We start from the raw sequence: 16,756 nt of genomic DNA on the forward strand, positions 1-16,756 counted from the left end.
ACCGCAAAACAACCTGGTGGGCCCTACCAGCCCAGACCCACTTCCCACAGTCACCAGACTTGTAGTAGTAACTGACCCTCCTTTTATTGAAAATGATGCATCAGGTGAATTTAGATACTCAAATTATACTCCCTTGTGCAAGTTACTGATTTACATAAGAAACCAAGTATGATGGCACAAGCTCACTGGCAGAGACTGAAAACATCACCTCTTATGGAACATGGAAAAAGCAGGTAAAAAAAAAAAAGCAGTATGATCTGTGCCAGCTTGCAGACAAGATTGAATTCTTTGGGGGATGTGATAAGTTCTTTAAAGGGTACTGTCAGGCTGCTTAGTTATAGTTTAGCTTAGAGATATCTCAATTCTGTACTTCCTATTTTAATAAATTATTGTATCAGCATGCTTTGCCTGGCTATAAGTGGCAGCCTTGACCTAGGCCCACAAAAACATACTGTACAGTCGTATGTGAGAAAGCATTCAGTCAGTGCACCACTGGTCCCACTATAGCTCTTTAGTGCTGGAGCAGCCTCATGGTCTGCTTTCTTTAGGCTAGGGCCACATAACAGGGATTCTTATCAGGCAGAGAATCCACTGCCTCACTGCACTGATTTTGGTGTGAAATGCAGACTCTCCTGTTTCTGCGTCAAAATCCACCGCGTCTGCCTGTACCCCAGCGGAGTGAGACTGCTCTACCTGCAGTACCAGCTTGTCACTGAAATGTCCACAACTTTCTCTTTGATCTTTTGCACTGAACAGACAGAAAAAGATGCAAAGTTTCTAAGTTAATTGGCTTTTAAACAGCCCAGAACTCTTCCTAGGTGCACTTAGATACTTTTGAAACAATTTTAGATAAGCAAAGAAGCAATTGTAACAATTTAAGATAAGCAGGTCTCTTGGGGAAATTGTAACTTGCAGCTTAAAGGAGAATTCAACCCTTTAGCAAAAAAAAACCCTACGGGCTGAGGACCGAGGAGGGAGGGCTGAGGAATGAGCCACGAGGGGGGAGATTGCAACAGGATTAGTGATGGGCGAATTTGCTCCGTTTCGCCGAAAATTCAGCGAATTTCACGAAACGGTGAAAAATTCACGAAATGGCGCCGGTGTCTCGTTTTTGACGCCGGCACCCGTTTTTTTGACACCAGCGGCCCCCACCGAGCCAGACCCCTCTCTGGATCTCCTGGGCCTGAAAAAAAAACAATTTGCAAAGCCATTCAGCGATGTGCATGCATGCGCGTAGTGCGGCTCCATGCACTGAAGTGCGCCTTGCGGCTCTGTGCAGGCAATCGCGCCTTCTTGTGCACATGTGCGGCATTGAGAATGGAGGCCAAGGGGTCCGGAGGGGTGCCCCCCAGTCCGACCCTGTGTGTCAGATCAGTAAGTAAAATAAGAGGTGAGTCTGCATACTTCTTCATTAGGAGAGCGCACGCAGGAGCATGTATTCACCTGATGATGTCCTAAAATGTGTTCCATAATGCTGAATTTATTGCGCTCATGGTTGGGGGGCAGTGTATATGAGTATTGGCACCTGGGCATTGGCACATCCACTATAACCTGCATTTTGTAACTCATCGGTCCTGCTGAGGGTGAGGTGATTTATTTGACAGAATAGCGGTGCTTGCATTTGGGTATCCTTGTTTTAGTGCAATATTCTCTTGACAATTGCTGTAGAGTAGGCGCATGCCGGGAGTTGTAATTCTGCAATTTACATAACTTCTTATGCCGTCTTCTGTCTGTGTTATAATTCCCATTGAGTTTTGGATTCAAACAATTGTCCTTCATGAATAAGTCTATTGCACTGCGATTTTCTAGGATGCACTAAATCCAGGATTTGATTCTGTATTCATTAAGAATTAGGTCTTTATCAGCAGAATTCATATTCGTCGAATCATCGTGCCTGGCCCAACTGTATGATTAAAATCATGTGACGTTTTGTCACAAAAACAGGAAGTAAAAACACACTGTTCTTTCACCCTTTCCTACCCTAATTTGCATATGCAAATTCTGATTTGGTTCAGTATTTGCCCAACTCTTTCACAAAGGATTCAGGGTTAGACTGAATCCCTAAATAGTGTATCCCTAACATTTTCAATATGTGTGTCATAGCTCCATACCGAAATAGCGTGTTTGGGCACATTGCACTGTGCAGAGATTTAAAATAGACATAGATAGGTATTGCATTTTTCTCTATGGACAATGAAAGCAGTGTAAATTACAGGTGGTGTGGGTTGTCAATATTGTAGGGACCCCCAGTGATTACTAACATGAAACCTCCTCTTTTTGTAAGTAGCACTGACTTGAGACATATATTGCCAGTATACATTGACTTCTACAGAAGCTTGTCCGCTATTAGCTGCCAAATTTATTTTATTCTAGTTTTCTTTCGCTTGATAAATTTCAAAAATTCCAATTAGAAACTCATAAATTTTATGTTTGAGGTGTTTTTTGTGCAGGAAATTCAAATCATGGGAAAAAAAAATAAAATCAACTCCACGGTGTTTGAATCTGTAGGCTGGGAATGAAAATTTTGCCAAAAAAACCAAACATTTTCCCAGCTGGGTAAATGCGGGCAGTATTGCAAAAGCTACAGGCCAAATTAGAATTACATCTTTGCTCTGTATAATCTTCTTAAGATGGAGTTTAGTACAATAGATACAGAAGCTTCTGTATCGCGTGTACTGGGAGCCATTTTGGGCAGATATTAAGTGACTGGCAATTGCTTAATTTTTATGAGAACAAAAAAAACCCATTCTATCAGCAGAAAGGGACTCTAGTTACATCCCCAACCCTTACATATAAATGTGCTGTAATTTTATTAAAGCACATTTTTTTCAAAAGTTAGTGACCCTGACGTGATTTGAACACGCAACCTTCTGATCTGGAGTCAGACGCGCTACCGTTGCGCCACAGAGTCCTACATGGGGCTTAGTTATAATGCTATTGATGGTAACTATAAATGTATTTCCTTTTTTTGTCGTAACCTTTTTTGACCTGCTGTAATAAATTCCAATTTTTAAGGATTACTTACCAATGCATGTGTACTAAACTAAAGCATTGTTGTACTTCCTGCTGTACCTATCTGCTTCAGCTTAACTTGAATGCGTGTGCTGCCAGCTAGTTCTTAATTTGCATCTACCATCCGGGGAGGACTTTGCAAAAGGTGAACATTCCCTTTAAAGGGCAGAACTTTGCAAAATATCTATTTTGTGCAGGTTGGGCGGGTTCCGTCCATCCTCTCACTCCTCTTCACGGGTGAGGGTTGAGCTCTTCTCCTGCTCTCCCCCACCCGCCACCTTCAAATGCCGAAATGCGGAGTGCTTTATTGTAAACAGCAAATAAAGTAGAATTAAAATAAAAAAACTTGTATTAGGAAAAGTATTTATTATGCCTCTTGCTATTATCTTTAGAAAGCTCGTGATTTAAATTAAAAATGATAGCGCTATAATCATTTTTATGATGACATTATTTAAATTCTTGTTTTACAAAGGGACAATTTACAAAACTGGCCATCCACTGTATAAAAAAAAATCATCCAAAATTTCTGGAAGCCAAGTGCAACTTGTTTAATTCCGTGGATGTTTTTTGTGATTGTACAAAATCTTCCTGCAGTTTTAAATTCTGTGCAGCAAAACCTGTTGACATCTGTACTGCTTTTCAGATTTCCCCAGGAAATGTAGTGAAACACGAAGCAATGGTCTCAAAGCCACTTTTGAAATTACAGATATGTCTCTAATTTCCATTCACCTAATACAGGCAATCCATTTTTTAGGGCAATGGCACATGGTAAGATTTGTCACCCATAGTTAGTTGTACAAAAAATCTCCTGAAAATGACTTGCCATTGAGTAACATTCTGCCTTAATTGTGGGAAATGGCCTCCCTTTGCAGATTTAACCACGGGCGATAAATCTTACTGTGTGCCACTACCCTTATAAAATGAAAAGAAAACATTGCAGGCCAATTAAGGCTACTGTAAGAAATCTATTCATAACAGAACCACATTTACATTACCATCAATGGCATTATCAAACAAGGCCAAAGCAGGACCTCGTGGCGCAACGGTAGCGCGTCTGACTCCAGATCAGAAGGTTGCGTGTTCAAATCACGTCGGGGTCATAGGGTTTTGAAAAATGCTCAAAAATATAAATGTCATTACCAACAGCTGTAACGGAGACCAGAACGCTGCACCTTCCCATATCACCCTGTATAAATACATAACATAAGAAAACTGTCAGAAACTTGGTACCAACACTGATACTTAAGACTAGGGGCAGGCTACTGTGGAGAATCCGCTGCCCTGCTGCTCCCCTTGGCTTCCAATGGCAGGAGGGATATTGGTGCAAAATGCAACTCAACAGCATGAGATTTTGTAGGATGCTAGGAAATTCGATTTCTCTCACAGCTGTAATGTAATGTTGCATCAGATAAAGTAGGATGGAATCTTTTCTTCATGCATTTACATCCGATGTCAATATATTTCAATAAGGAAAAAAAGTCTTTCCAACACCATCAGTTTTTATCTTGTCAGATGAAGACATGCAGGTTGTGTCGGATGGTAAATGATTCCTGTAGTAACAGTAGTAGTAGTAACAATGCATGTTGTCAATATACATTGACTTCTACAGAAGTTTGTCCACTATTAGCTGCCATATTTTATTTTATTCTAGCATTCTTTCACTTTATAAATTGCAAAAATTTTAATTAGAAAATTTGTTTTGTTTTTTTTCCGCAGAAACCTCAAATCATGGGAAAAAAAGTTTTAAACTTTGTTAAATCAACTCCAAGGTGTTTGAATCTGTAGGCTGGGAATGAAAATTTTCCAAAAAACAAATATTTTCCCAGCTGGGTAAATGCAGCCAGTATTATAATGTGCTCCATCTAATCTGCTTTGGATGGGTTTAGTACACTAGATACAGAAGCTTCAGTATCGCGTATACTGGGAGCCATTTTGGGCAGATATTCAGAGACTAACAATTGCTTAATTTTTATGAGAATAAAAAAAAAAAAACTATTAGTGAAAATGGGACTGTATAATAGTTACATTCCCAACCCTTACATATGAATAGTTGTAATTTATTAAACACATTTTTTTTCAAATGGAAATGACCCCGATGTGATTTGAACACGCAACCTTCTGATCTGGAGTCAGACGCGCTACCGTTGCGCCACGAGGTCCTACATGGATTGACAGTGATAATGCTGTTGATGGTAACTATAAGTGTACGTCCCTTTGTTGTCGTAACCTTTTTTGGCCTGCTGTAATACTTTTCTAATTTCAAAGATAAGTTACCAATGCAGGTGTACTAAACTAAGCATTTTTGTACTTCCTGCTGTCCATATCTGCTTCAGCTTAACTTGAATGCTTGTGCTGCCAGCTAGTTTCCATAGTACAATGGCAGCAGGGAGACAGCACAAAAGTTTTCTAGAGCCGCATTAAGCACCACTGTACACATGCAAATTCTCATCTTTTTAACCACTTAAATAATATAAAGGAAGCCTTTTTTTATTGTAATTGTTAAAATTCTTAACGTGCAAAGTCCTTTCATCCTGGAAGGTCTTGGCAAAAGGTGAACATCTTTTTAAAGGGAAAGACTTTGCAAAAAAAAAAAAATGTTTTACCAAATGTACCCTTTTTATGTAATAAAGAATCAGGGAATTGAGTGAAACCTCGGGAGAAGGCGCTCCTCCTCTGCAAAGGCACAGAAATTCCTCAGCAGGGAAAGACCTTTATCACATCAAGAACTCCCTTGCCAGGTCATTTTGTCATGCAATTGCAGAATATTAATCAACGAATTCTCAGCGACAGGCAATTTATCCAAATAATCCAGATTTTTTAAAATGATTTCCTTTTCCTCTGTAGTAATAAAACAGTACCTTGTAATTGATCCAAACTAAGATATAATTAATATTTAATGGAAGCAATCCCAGTGGGTTTAATTAATGTTTGAATTATTTATAGTAGACTTAAGGTATGAAGATCCAAAATACAAAAAGATCCATCATCTGGAGAACCTCAGGTCCTGTACCTGTTAGGACAAATATTTATTATGCCTCTTGCTACTATCTATAGAAAGCTAATGATTTAACTTTCTGTGCAGCAAAACTTTTTGACATCTGAACTGCATTTCAGATTTCCCCTGGAAATGTAGTGAAACACGAAGCAATGGTCTCAAACCCCTTTAGAAATTACAGACATGCCTCTAATTCCCTTCACCTACTACAGGCTATCCATTTTTTAGGGCAATGGCACATGGTCAGATTTGTCGTCCATGTTTAATTCTACAACAAATCTTGCTGTGACTTGTCATTGAGTAACATTATGATCACTGCAAGGAAAACATGCAGAAATGTTACCTTAATTGCGGGAAATGGCCTCCCTTTGAAGATTTAACCACGGGCAAAAAATCTTACTGTGTGCCACTACCCTTATAAAATGAAAAGAAAGGATTGCAGGCCAATTAAGACTACTGTAAGAAACCTATTCATACCATAGCCACATTTACATCACTACCATCAAGGGCATTATCAAACAGCGACAATGTAGGACCTCGTGGCGCAACGGTAGCGCGTCTGACTCCAGATCAGAAGGTTGCGTGTTCAAATCACGTCGGGGTCACAAGCTTTTGAAAAATAATCACAATAATACAGTAATACAATAATATATGTCATGTAATGGAGACCAAAACGCTGTGCCTTCCTTTATCATCCAGTATAAATGCCTAACATAATAAAACTGACAGAAACATGGTGCCAGCACTGATACATAAGTTTACGGCCAGACGATTGTGAAGAATCTGTTTCCCTGCTGATCCCCTTGTGTTCTGAAGGCAGGACGGATTTTGGTGCGAAATGCAAAATGTTACATTTTGCAACAAAATCCTCCGTGTCTGCCTGGACCATAATGCTGTGCCTTCCCCTATCAGCCTCTATAAATGCCTAACATAAGAAATTAACAGAAACATGGTGCCAGCAATGATACATAAGGCTATGGCCAGACGTTTGTGGAGAGTCCGCTTCCCTGCTGATCCCCTTGTTTTCCCCGTGTCTGCCTGAATCCAAAAGCATTGTCTGCATCCACAGCAGAGGAAGCAGATTTTCGGCCTGTGGAGAAACTCAGATCCGCAATTGTCTAGCCCTAGCTTAAAGAAATTTTAAAATCTGGCTAAATAGATAGGCTGTACAAAATAAAACATGTTTTCCATGCAGTTAATTAGCTTTACATCTCTCTAACTGTTAAGCTGGCCATACATGGGCAGATTTAGGGCTAAACGCCATTGGAGATTGTATTCAGATTTTGTGGGTCAGGTTTTTTGGATCTTGCTATGCAATGATTCTGCCTGTATCTGATGATTCAGCGGCCGATCTTCAGGTTCCTTCAAGGCGCCCGATCAAAAAAATCGACGAGTCAACCGATACCAAGTCTTCTGCCACTCGGATATCGGTCGACTTGTTTCCCATCCCAATATTGTACAAAAATGTTTTCGTACCATATTGTAGGCAGGGGCGCTCCACCAATGAGCAAGCGACGTGGACCCCCTCCTACCCTGTCCCGGTCTGGAAAAGTGAGTACCGTTGGAAGGGGGGGCAGTACTGTGTACAGTACTGTGCAGGCACTTGGGCCCCAAACTGCTTGAACCTTTTGAAGGTGGTGCTGGCTCAACTTTACGCTGGGCCGCTGGGTTATTCCGTGATTTTTTAAATAGAATGTTAAAATAACTTTTGAAAATGTATGTTGTTAGTATACATTGACTTCTACAGAAGCTTGTCTGCTATTAACTGCCATATTTTATTTTATTCTAGCTTTCTTTCACTTGATAAATTTTAAAACATTCCCAACATATGAATATGTTGTAATTTTATTAAAGTACTTTTTTTTTTCAAAAGATAAACACCCTGATGTGATTAGAACATGCAACCTTCTGAGCTAGAGTCAGACGCACTATTGTTGTGCCACAAGAGCCTACATGAAGATGTCAACAATGTTATTGATGGTAACTATAAATGTATTTGTTGTCGTAACCTTTTTTGGCCTGCTGTAATACTTTTCGATTTTTAAGGATAACTTATCAGTGCATTTGTATGAAACCAAAGCATTGTTGTACTTCCTGCTGTCCCTATCTATCAGCTTAACTTGAATGCTTGTGCTACCAGCTAGTTTCTGTAGTACAGTGGCAGCAGGGAGAGAGCATGTAAATGCTCATCTTTTTAACCACTTAAACAATATAAAGGAAGCCTTTTTCTAATTGATTGTAATCGGTAAATTTCTTAATTTGCAAAGTCCTGCCATCCTGGAAAGACTTGGCAAAAGGTGAACTTCCCCTTTAAAGCGTTTAAAATTACTTAAATTACTGAAAGATGTATAAATACCCCCAGAACCCAGAGCAAGATGGTACAGTGGCAATTCCATGTGTAAATACCCCCAGATCTCAGAGCAAGTTGGTACAGTGGCAATTACATGTATAAATACCCCAGAACTCAGAGCAAGATGGTATGGTGGCGATTACATGTATAAATACTGCCAGAACTCAGAGCAAGATGGTACAGTGGCAATTACATGTATAAATACCCCCAGAACTCAGAGCAAGTTGGTACAGTGGCAATTACATGTATAAATACCCCCAGAACTCAGAGCAAGATGTGCAGTGGCAATTATATGTATAAATATTCCAAGAACTCAGAGCAAGATGTGCAGTGGCAATTATATGTATAAATATTCCAAGAACTCAGAGCAAGATGTGCAGTGGCGATTATATGTATAAATATTCCAAGAACTCAGAGCAAGATGGTACGGTGGCAAGTACATGTATAAATACCCCCAGAAGTCATAGGAAAATGACAAAGTGGAAATAACATGTAAAATAACCCCAGCCCCAGATTTCCATTGTGATGCACAATTGACTAAGTAAAATATTATTAATAACAGAATCTTTCTTTGGAAGCAGCAGGTGAATAAGAAAATAGCTTGCTGCTGTCAGCTGCATTCCTTTCCTCTCAGATTAGCTGCGTATTCTGTGCAGGGGGGGGGGGAGGGGGATCAGGTTACACAGACAGGGGACACAGACAGGAGCAAGCAGAAGCGACGAAGAAAAAAAACTTTTTCAGCACAAAGTACTTCAATGTACAAACTGGCCAATCAGGGGGCACTCCAGGTTTTACAGCAAATTGAAAGTGCTGCTGTTAAAGCTCCCTAATTGGCCTATTTGCACGCTGAAGTCCTTCATGCTGATGGACCTCTTAGGCGGCCGTGGAATAGCCTAGGGATTCAGGAGCTGTATTTTTATGGCGGGGCCCCACCAGGGGGTGCAGGGACCACGGGCCCTGGTTCATTTGCACCCTGTGCACCTCCTTAACGATCTTTGTGTAAGTGCTGTACCCAGCAATTGGGAAAGTGCTTTTGTGGTGTTTATACAAATGGCCTGTAGATGTCACTGTGTTCAGACATACTGTGCATACTTCCTGAACAGCTTAAAAGTGAAAGTAACTGTTGTGTAATGCCTGCATGAGCCTGCTAATATACTCTCCTTATCCTCGGCTACTCAAACTATAACAAATAGCGACAAGGATGGCTCTTCTACCTCTGCAGCAGCCTGCACCTTTTCTTCCAAACCCTGGTGAGCCTACCATACCTTTTACTGCTTGGATCCGTATGATTGAAAATTACATTATTGCTGCTGACCAAGGGGAGATTTCTGCTGCTAGAAAGCGTGCTTTACTTATTCACTGCCTGGGAGCAGAGGGACAGCGTATATTCTATACATTACCATTACCTGATGATACTTATGAAACTGCTGCTCTTACTGCTATAAAGAACTTTTTCATGCCAAGAGTGAATGTGGTTGCTGAAAGATATAAATTCCGCCAACGTGGACAGTGTAATGGCGAATCCACAGAACAATTTGTAGCAGCTTTGAGAGAGCTGGTTGTTACCTGTGAGTTTGGGAATCTAACAGATGAAATGCTAAGAGACCAAATATTGGTATGCAACTCGTCTTGCTCCTGTTAGATATGACTTTGGAGAAGCTCCATTTGATGAAGGACATTTTCCTACTCCTGATGTCAACTGCAATAGGCCTGAAGAAAGTGAACCTATAATCAGAAAATTACCTGCATGGGCCAAGGACTTTGTAATGTGAAGAATGTATAATATTGTTTTAAAATGCATACTGTTTAATTGTTGCTGTTTATTATAGTTGTCCAAATGCTTTGCTACTATAGGGGGAATATGTGGTGTTTATACAAATGGCCTGTAGTTCACTGTGCATACTTCCTGAACAGCTTAAAAGTGAAAGTGACTGTTGTGTAATGCCTGCATGAGCCTGCTAATAAAGCACTGTTATACTCTCCTTATCCTCGGCTACCCAAAATATAACAGATTTTATTATAAACAGCAAATAAATTAGAATGAAAAAAATATAAAAAACACTTGTATTCACAGCTTCCCAGCACAACACAGACCGCCAGGAGAATACTGCGGGAAAGCTGCGATAGTATTGGGGTTGTACTCGCTACCACAGAACAACACGCAGGCCTTAATATGCCACGAGGGAAGGGTGACTAAGAGAAAGCAACACAGAGGTGGTGTGAGCTGAACTAAGGTACAAAAACTTTAAATATATTAAGCAAACGTATTGCCACAAAAGCAAACTGCTTAAACAAAAAAACAACCCATAATACGCAATTGTTATTCTCCCTCAATATAAATCCTGCCACATAGACCTACAGGAAAACAAAGGCCCCACACGAGCAAATAAGAGGGCTCAAGACAATACAGAGTACCCTTTGAGCAATACCAACTAAGAGCAAAGAATTGGGGCTCACTCTAATAGTTCTTCTGCATAAAATTAATGGGGGACTGTGACACAGAGTCAAGTAATGGGACATAGTCGGTGGCACATGTAGCCTAAGGGGCTAGGCCCTGCAGCATTCTTAGAGACAGGTATTGTGGCACATAAAGTTGTTAAATAAAAGAAATGCTTCTATATTACAATGACCAGAGGACGTACCAAGCACACCCAAAAAGACAACTTCATATGTAAAGAGAGAAACAAGGCAGCAAGGAGATACTACTACTCCAGCTATGGAGTCTTCCCAATCAGGAGAGACCTCGTTGCAACAGACACATGCTCTTTGCCTGACAAAAATAGATTTAATAGAAGGGCTTGATACCCTCCTTCTTAAGATGCTGTCCTTTCTCCAAGTGGAATTACAGAAAACAGTAACTGACCTGACAAAGGAAATTGCTTCCATAGGCACAAGGGGCAATGACTTGGAAACTGATCATGATGCCTTCATAATGGAACAAAGCACCCTAAAGTCTGAAATGACTACTCTGCATTATACAATAGAATCTATGGAGTCACACATTGAAGACTAAAGAGAATCGTTCTCGATGTAACAATGTACTAATTCGAAATGTCCCGGAATCCTACACAGATGTTCAGGAAGTTTTCTGTATTATATTTTCTAAGATTCTACCAGAATATAATCCAGACCTCCTGCTAATGGATCGAGCACATCGGGCATTATGCCCCAAACTTCTTGCGGAAGAGCCTCAGAGAAATATTCTGGCCTGTTTGCATTATTTCGAGACTAAAGATGACCTGCACCGCTCTGCTAGAGATCATAGTGCAGTTGTAATTGATGGCTCAACAATCTCCATTTTTCAGGATCTTGCCCCAATTACACTACAAAAAAGAAGAGAACTTCATCAAGTTACTGCCATATTAAGACAAGCAGGAGTGAGGTATAGATGGGGTTTCCCATTTCATTTAACTGCTCAATACAAGGGACAAACATGCTACATCACCAAACCTTCAGACAGGTCGCTGTTACTTGCCAAATTGGGCTTACAAAACTATGAAGGAACACAAAGGTCTTCAAGTCAACCATCCTCACCTTTAAAACCTCAATGGTCTACAGCAACCAAGTCTACTTCTGATGCTTTGGGTTCCCCTAAGCGCTGACCAAATTTATTTTACCTGTTTAAGCTTCACAATTTTACAGGGCTGGATGCCCCTGGGGGCCCGAGATCCACAGCTATATTCCCATGCCTCACCTGATTGAAGCCGTAAGTCCTAACCGGACGGACAAATTTCTTTCAAGTTATTATTTGCTTTTTTATGTCATAGTAATGTTATACTAACTCTTGTTCTTGCTAGAGTTGTTCTCCCGGTACTACAAGATTTTAGGTCTCATTTCAGGCTGATGGTATGTCTTATAAAAGACATTTTCCTGATCTTATGGTTTAAGTATGTATATGAAGTTGTTGTTCTACCAGGTGGAATAATTAATGTGGTTAAATGGTATGTTATACAAGTTTTATATTTTGAATTACCAACTCTCAGATCTCAGATATAGCAACAATTGTTATTGATTTTTATGGATATACAGAACAGACCTGACGCAAGGTGTCATCTCCACATAACTATAGCTACTCTCTTACAAAAACAATGGCGGAACTAACTATAATTTCTCACAAAGTTAGAGGATTAAATTCTCCTACTAAGAGATCTATAGCAGCTAAATATTATCGTAGTCTTAAAGCGAATATTATCGCACTTCAGGAAACGCACCTTGCAGACGGTTCCCCATTTCCATATTTCCATAAGCAATACTCCCAAGTTTACTATACTACTTTTCAGTCTAAACGCAGGGGAGTGGCTCTTTATATAAAATCAGCTCTAGGTTTTCATGTGACTAAAGTGGTAAAGGACCCTAATAGCCAATATATTATATTACAAGGTATTTAGGGAATAAATAGTTATCAGGGAAACTATATATGTTGGTGAATGTTTATGCTCCTTCTGAAGGCCAAAAGGTTTTTTTTTCGATCTTTATTCAGTCAGATAGATAAATTAGCACAGGGAGTGAACACATTAATGGGAGATTTTAATATGGTAATGTCTATTACTTTAGATAAAACTCCATCATCCAGAATATATATACCCATAAGCAACATTCACCAAACCTCTTAAATCTTTAGCTTTAGTGGACGCCTGGCGTTCACTACATCCCTCAATAAGGAATTGTACTTTCTTCTCCTATCCACACCAAGGTTATTCCCGCATAGACTACATTTTTACTCCGATTCAAATGCTCTCACAAGTTACAGATGCGTCTATTCATCCTATGGTATATCAACCAAATTTAGGCCCTAGAACTAGTTGGCGGTTGAATGAAAAATTGTTGTCTATCCAAAATATGAGCAAAGATATAGCTAATGATTTAGAAAAATATTTTCTTAATAACCTTGACCCAGCTTTGTCAATGGGCATCATATGGGCTGCCCATGAGGCAACCATCAGAGGCTCTTTCATAAAACAAGGGTCTATATGGAAAAATACCCATCAACAGACAACCACAGATCTTACCGCAGAGTTAAATAGACTGGAAAATTTTAATAAACAAAAGCCAAACCCATATCTTATTAAACGGCTACAGGCTACTCAATCAGTTCTTACAAAGCACTTAATGGAAGAAACGGAAAAGACCATTCAGTGGTCCAAGCAAAAACTTTTTATTTATAGGGACAAACCAGACACAATGCTTGCTAGGAAACTAAATAATTATTCACAATTACCAAAGATCACAGCACTGCGAAACTTTCTTATATTCCTCAAGATATCTTGCAAATATTTTATGACTTTTATAGTAAATTGTATGGTAATACACAAGAAAGGAAAACCCATAAAATAGATTCAGAGACTTTTTTAGCTACGTTAGAGCTCCCAAAATTGAATCAACAAGACTTAGACATTTTAAATGCAGAAATTACAACAGAAGAAGTAGAGTGGGCCATAAAACATATGAAAACTAAATCAAGCCCAGGCCCTGATGGGTTTTCCCTGGCATATTATAAAAAATTTGTAACGTTACTTATATCACATTTGACTGCGGTATTTAATAAAATACTGGAAGGCCACTCTATCCCATCAGAAATGTTAGAGGCAACAATCTGTTTGCTACCCAAACAGAGTAAGGACATACAGACCCACAAAATTTTAGACCAATCTCCATCATCAACGTGGATATGAGATTATTAGCTAAAGTAATGGCTAACAGATTAAATAAATATATGCCAAGGTTAGTCCACCCGGATCAATCAGGGTTTATATTACATAGACAGACCCCAGATAATATTAGGAGACTCATATGTACTATAGACTATGTTAATTCTAAAGACTTGCAAGGTATAATTTTACTATTGAATTTGAAAAAGGCATTTGATTTGGTGAAATGGTCGGATATTTATCATGTTTTCCGTTTATTTGGCATTAAAGGAATATTTATAAATATGATACGGGTGCTTTACTCAAATCCCACAGCTAAATTCAAATGCATGGGACTCCTTTCCCCTAGTTTTCCAATACACGCCAAGGTTGTTCCCTTTCGCCACTAATATTTGCACTTGCAGTAAAACCCCTGGCACAACTAATTAGACAAGACCAGAATATTGGAGGAGTTCAAATTACAGATATGGAATTTGAAGTAAGCCTTTATGCAGACGATATCTGTTTAACTGTTACCAAACCTCAGACCTCTCTCCCAAATTTATTTGCCCTATTAGATAAATTTTCTTATATATCCGGCCTAACAGTAAACATTTCTAAATCTCAGGCAATGCCACTGAATACCCCTAAACATGTGGTTAAACTCTTGGAACTTAACTTTCCATGTATTTGGAAACACTCTTACATAGAATACCTGGGAGTAAATATAACACCTGCTTATACAACACTTTATAAAAAATAACTACCCCAAATTAATTAAGAAGTTAACTAAAGATCTTGAGGAGTGGTCTTGATATGCCATATCGTGGATTGGGAGGATCCATGCAGTTCGAATGACTATAGTACCCAGAATATTATACAGATTTTGTACGTTAGCAGTTACAATTAAAGCAAAAGATATAGCTTACCTCCAAAGTAAAATAAATAAATTCATTTGGGCTAACAAACCATCACGTATAAATAAACGCACTATGTATAGACTCCCCATAAATGGAGGACTGGGACTGCGTAATCTATTAATGTATTGTAAAGCTGCGAGGATCTCCCAGACCACGTAGTGACACCTGCCACCAGTCGAGAATCGATGAGGCACTGTTAGCACATCCCACTGATCTTACATTTTATTTATGGATGGATAGAACACAAATTAAATCTTTTCCAGTAACTGGTTCAGTACTAAAGCATGCTATCAAAACATGGCATGATAGCCTGCAGAAATTCCGACCGGCAGAGACCAGCAACATTCTCATACCAATACATAACAATCCACTTTTTCCCCCTAGTTACGCAACCCCTGCATTTCAATGGTGGAAAGAAAATGGTATTAATAGGGTACAGGATATATATTATCCACAGGGATTAAAACATCGCAGTATTTGCAATTTGCTAAATATTTGTCTGAGAAGGAAATATATAGGCATTCTCAATTGTCCCATTTTATCAAGTCAATAGATGCTTCCTTTAAGAATAGACCACCCACATTATTAGAAGCATGCTCTAGACAAGCAGGTAAAATAAGAGGAACCATTTCCTTGGTATATAAGCACTTGGTATCTGTGAATACTGAGGATCCCCTAAAATATATGGCAGATTGGGAGACAGATTTGGGAAATTCAATTTCTCAGCAAGAGTGGAATCTAATTTGGAACACGGTCTCGAAAATCTCTCCTAATATGGTTATAAAGGAGTCAGCATATAAGGTATATAGAAATATATTAGTCCAGCTAGAAAACATAAATCTGATCCTAATACTTCTAATTCCTGTTTTCGGGGGTGTACAGAGATTGGGGATTATAAACATATTTGGTGGACATGCCCTAAAGCAGTTATGTATTGGAAAGAGATTTTTCAGATAATTGAGAGGGTTTTTAATAAGCCTATTAAGCCTGAGGCCATTATAGCGCTTTTAGCTCGACCAATTAAAGAACTTACTAAAAATCAGAATATGATAATGGGACAAATCTTAACTATAGCAGCAAGAATTAACCTGGCAAAGTATTGGCTACAAAAGACCATAGACACTAAAGGGCCGATTCACCAAGGGTCGAATATTGAGGGTTAATTAACCCTCGATATTCGACTGGGAATTAAAATCCTTCGACTTCGAATATCGAAGTCGAAGGATTTTAGCGCAAATAGTGCGATCGAACGATCGAAGGATTATTCCTTCAATCGAATGATTAAATCCTTCGAATCGAACGATTCGAAGGATTTAAATCCAACGATCGAAGGAATATCCTTCGATCAAAAAAACTTAGGAAAGCCTAGGGGGACCTTCCCCATAGGCTAACATTGAGTTCGGTAGCTTTTAGATGGCGAACTAGGGGGTCGAAGTTTTTTCTTAAAGAGAAATTACTTCGACTATCGAATGGTCGAATAGTCGAACAATTTTTAGTTTGAATCCTTCGATTCGAAGTCGTAGTCGTAGTCGAAGGTCGTAGTAGCCCATTCGATGGTCGAAGTAGCCCAAAAAACACTTCGAAATTCAAAGTTTTTTTACTTCGAATCCTTCACTCGAAGTTAGTGAATCGGCCCCTAAAGGTAATAGAAAGAATTAATCAGACACAAAATTTGTTGTATTTAACGGCTTTATTGGGAGACACAGTAGAGGAACATATGCAAATTTGGGCTCCATGGAGCACCTTTATTAAGATGTGAAAAACCAATAGGAGTAACAATTGCAGCATAGAATATAATATGTAAATGATGTAATGTAAATTGTTGTTATCCCATATTAACATCCCTTTTCCT

The 16,756-nt window shown here is 39.2% G+C and overlaps 4 non-coding genes across 4 annotated transcripts; 2 read left to right on the forward strand and 2 right to left on the reverse strand.

Annotated features, from left to right (window-relative positions):
* Window positions 1-2,839: 2,839 nt before the first annotated feature.
* trnaw-cca lies at window positions 2,840-2,911 on the reverse strand. Its single transcript has one exon. It is a non-coding gene; the product is annotated as a tRNA-Trp (tRNA).
* Window positions 2,912-4,040: 1,129 nt separating this feature from the next.
* On the forward strand, window positions 4,041-4,112 carry trnaw-cca. Its single transcript has one exon. It is a non-coding gene; the product is annotated as a tRNA-Trp (tRNA).
* Window positions 4,113-5,099: 987 nt separating this feature from the next.
* trnaw-cca lies at window positions 5,100-5,171 on the reverse strand. The gene has a single exon. It is a non-coding gene; the product is annotated as a tRNA-Trp (tRNA).
* Window positions 5,172-6,540: 1,369 nt separating this feature from the next.
* On the forward strand, window positions 6,541-6,612 carry trnaw-cca. Its single transcript has one exon. It is a non-coding gene; the product is annotated as a tRNA-Trp (tRNA).
* Window positions 6,613-16,756: the final 10,144 nt, after the last annotated feature.

Source organism: Xenopus laevis, chromosome 4L (assembly GCF_017654675.1).
Source record: "Xenopus laevis strain J_2021 chromosome 4L, Xenopus_laevis_v10.1, whole genome shotgun sequence".
NCBI lineage: Eukaryota > Metazoa > Chordata > Amphibia > Anura > Pipidae > Xenopus > Xenopus laevis.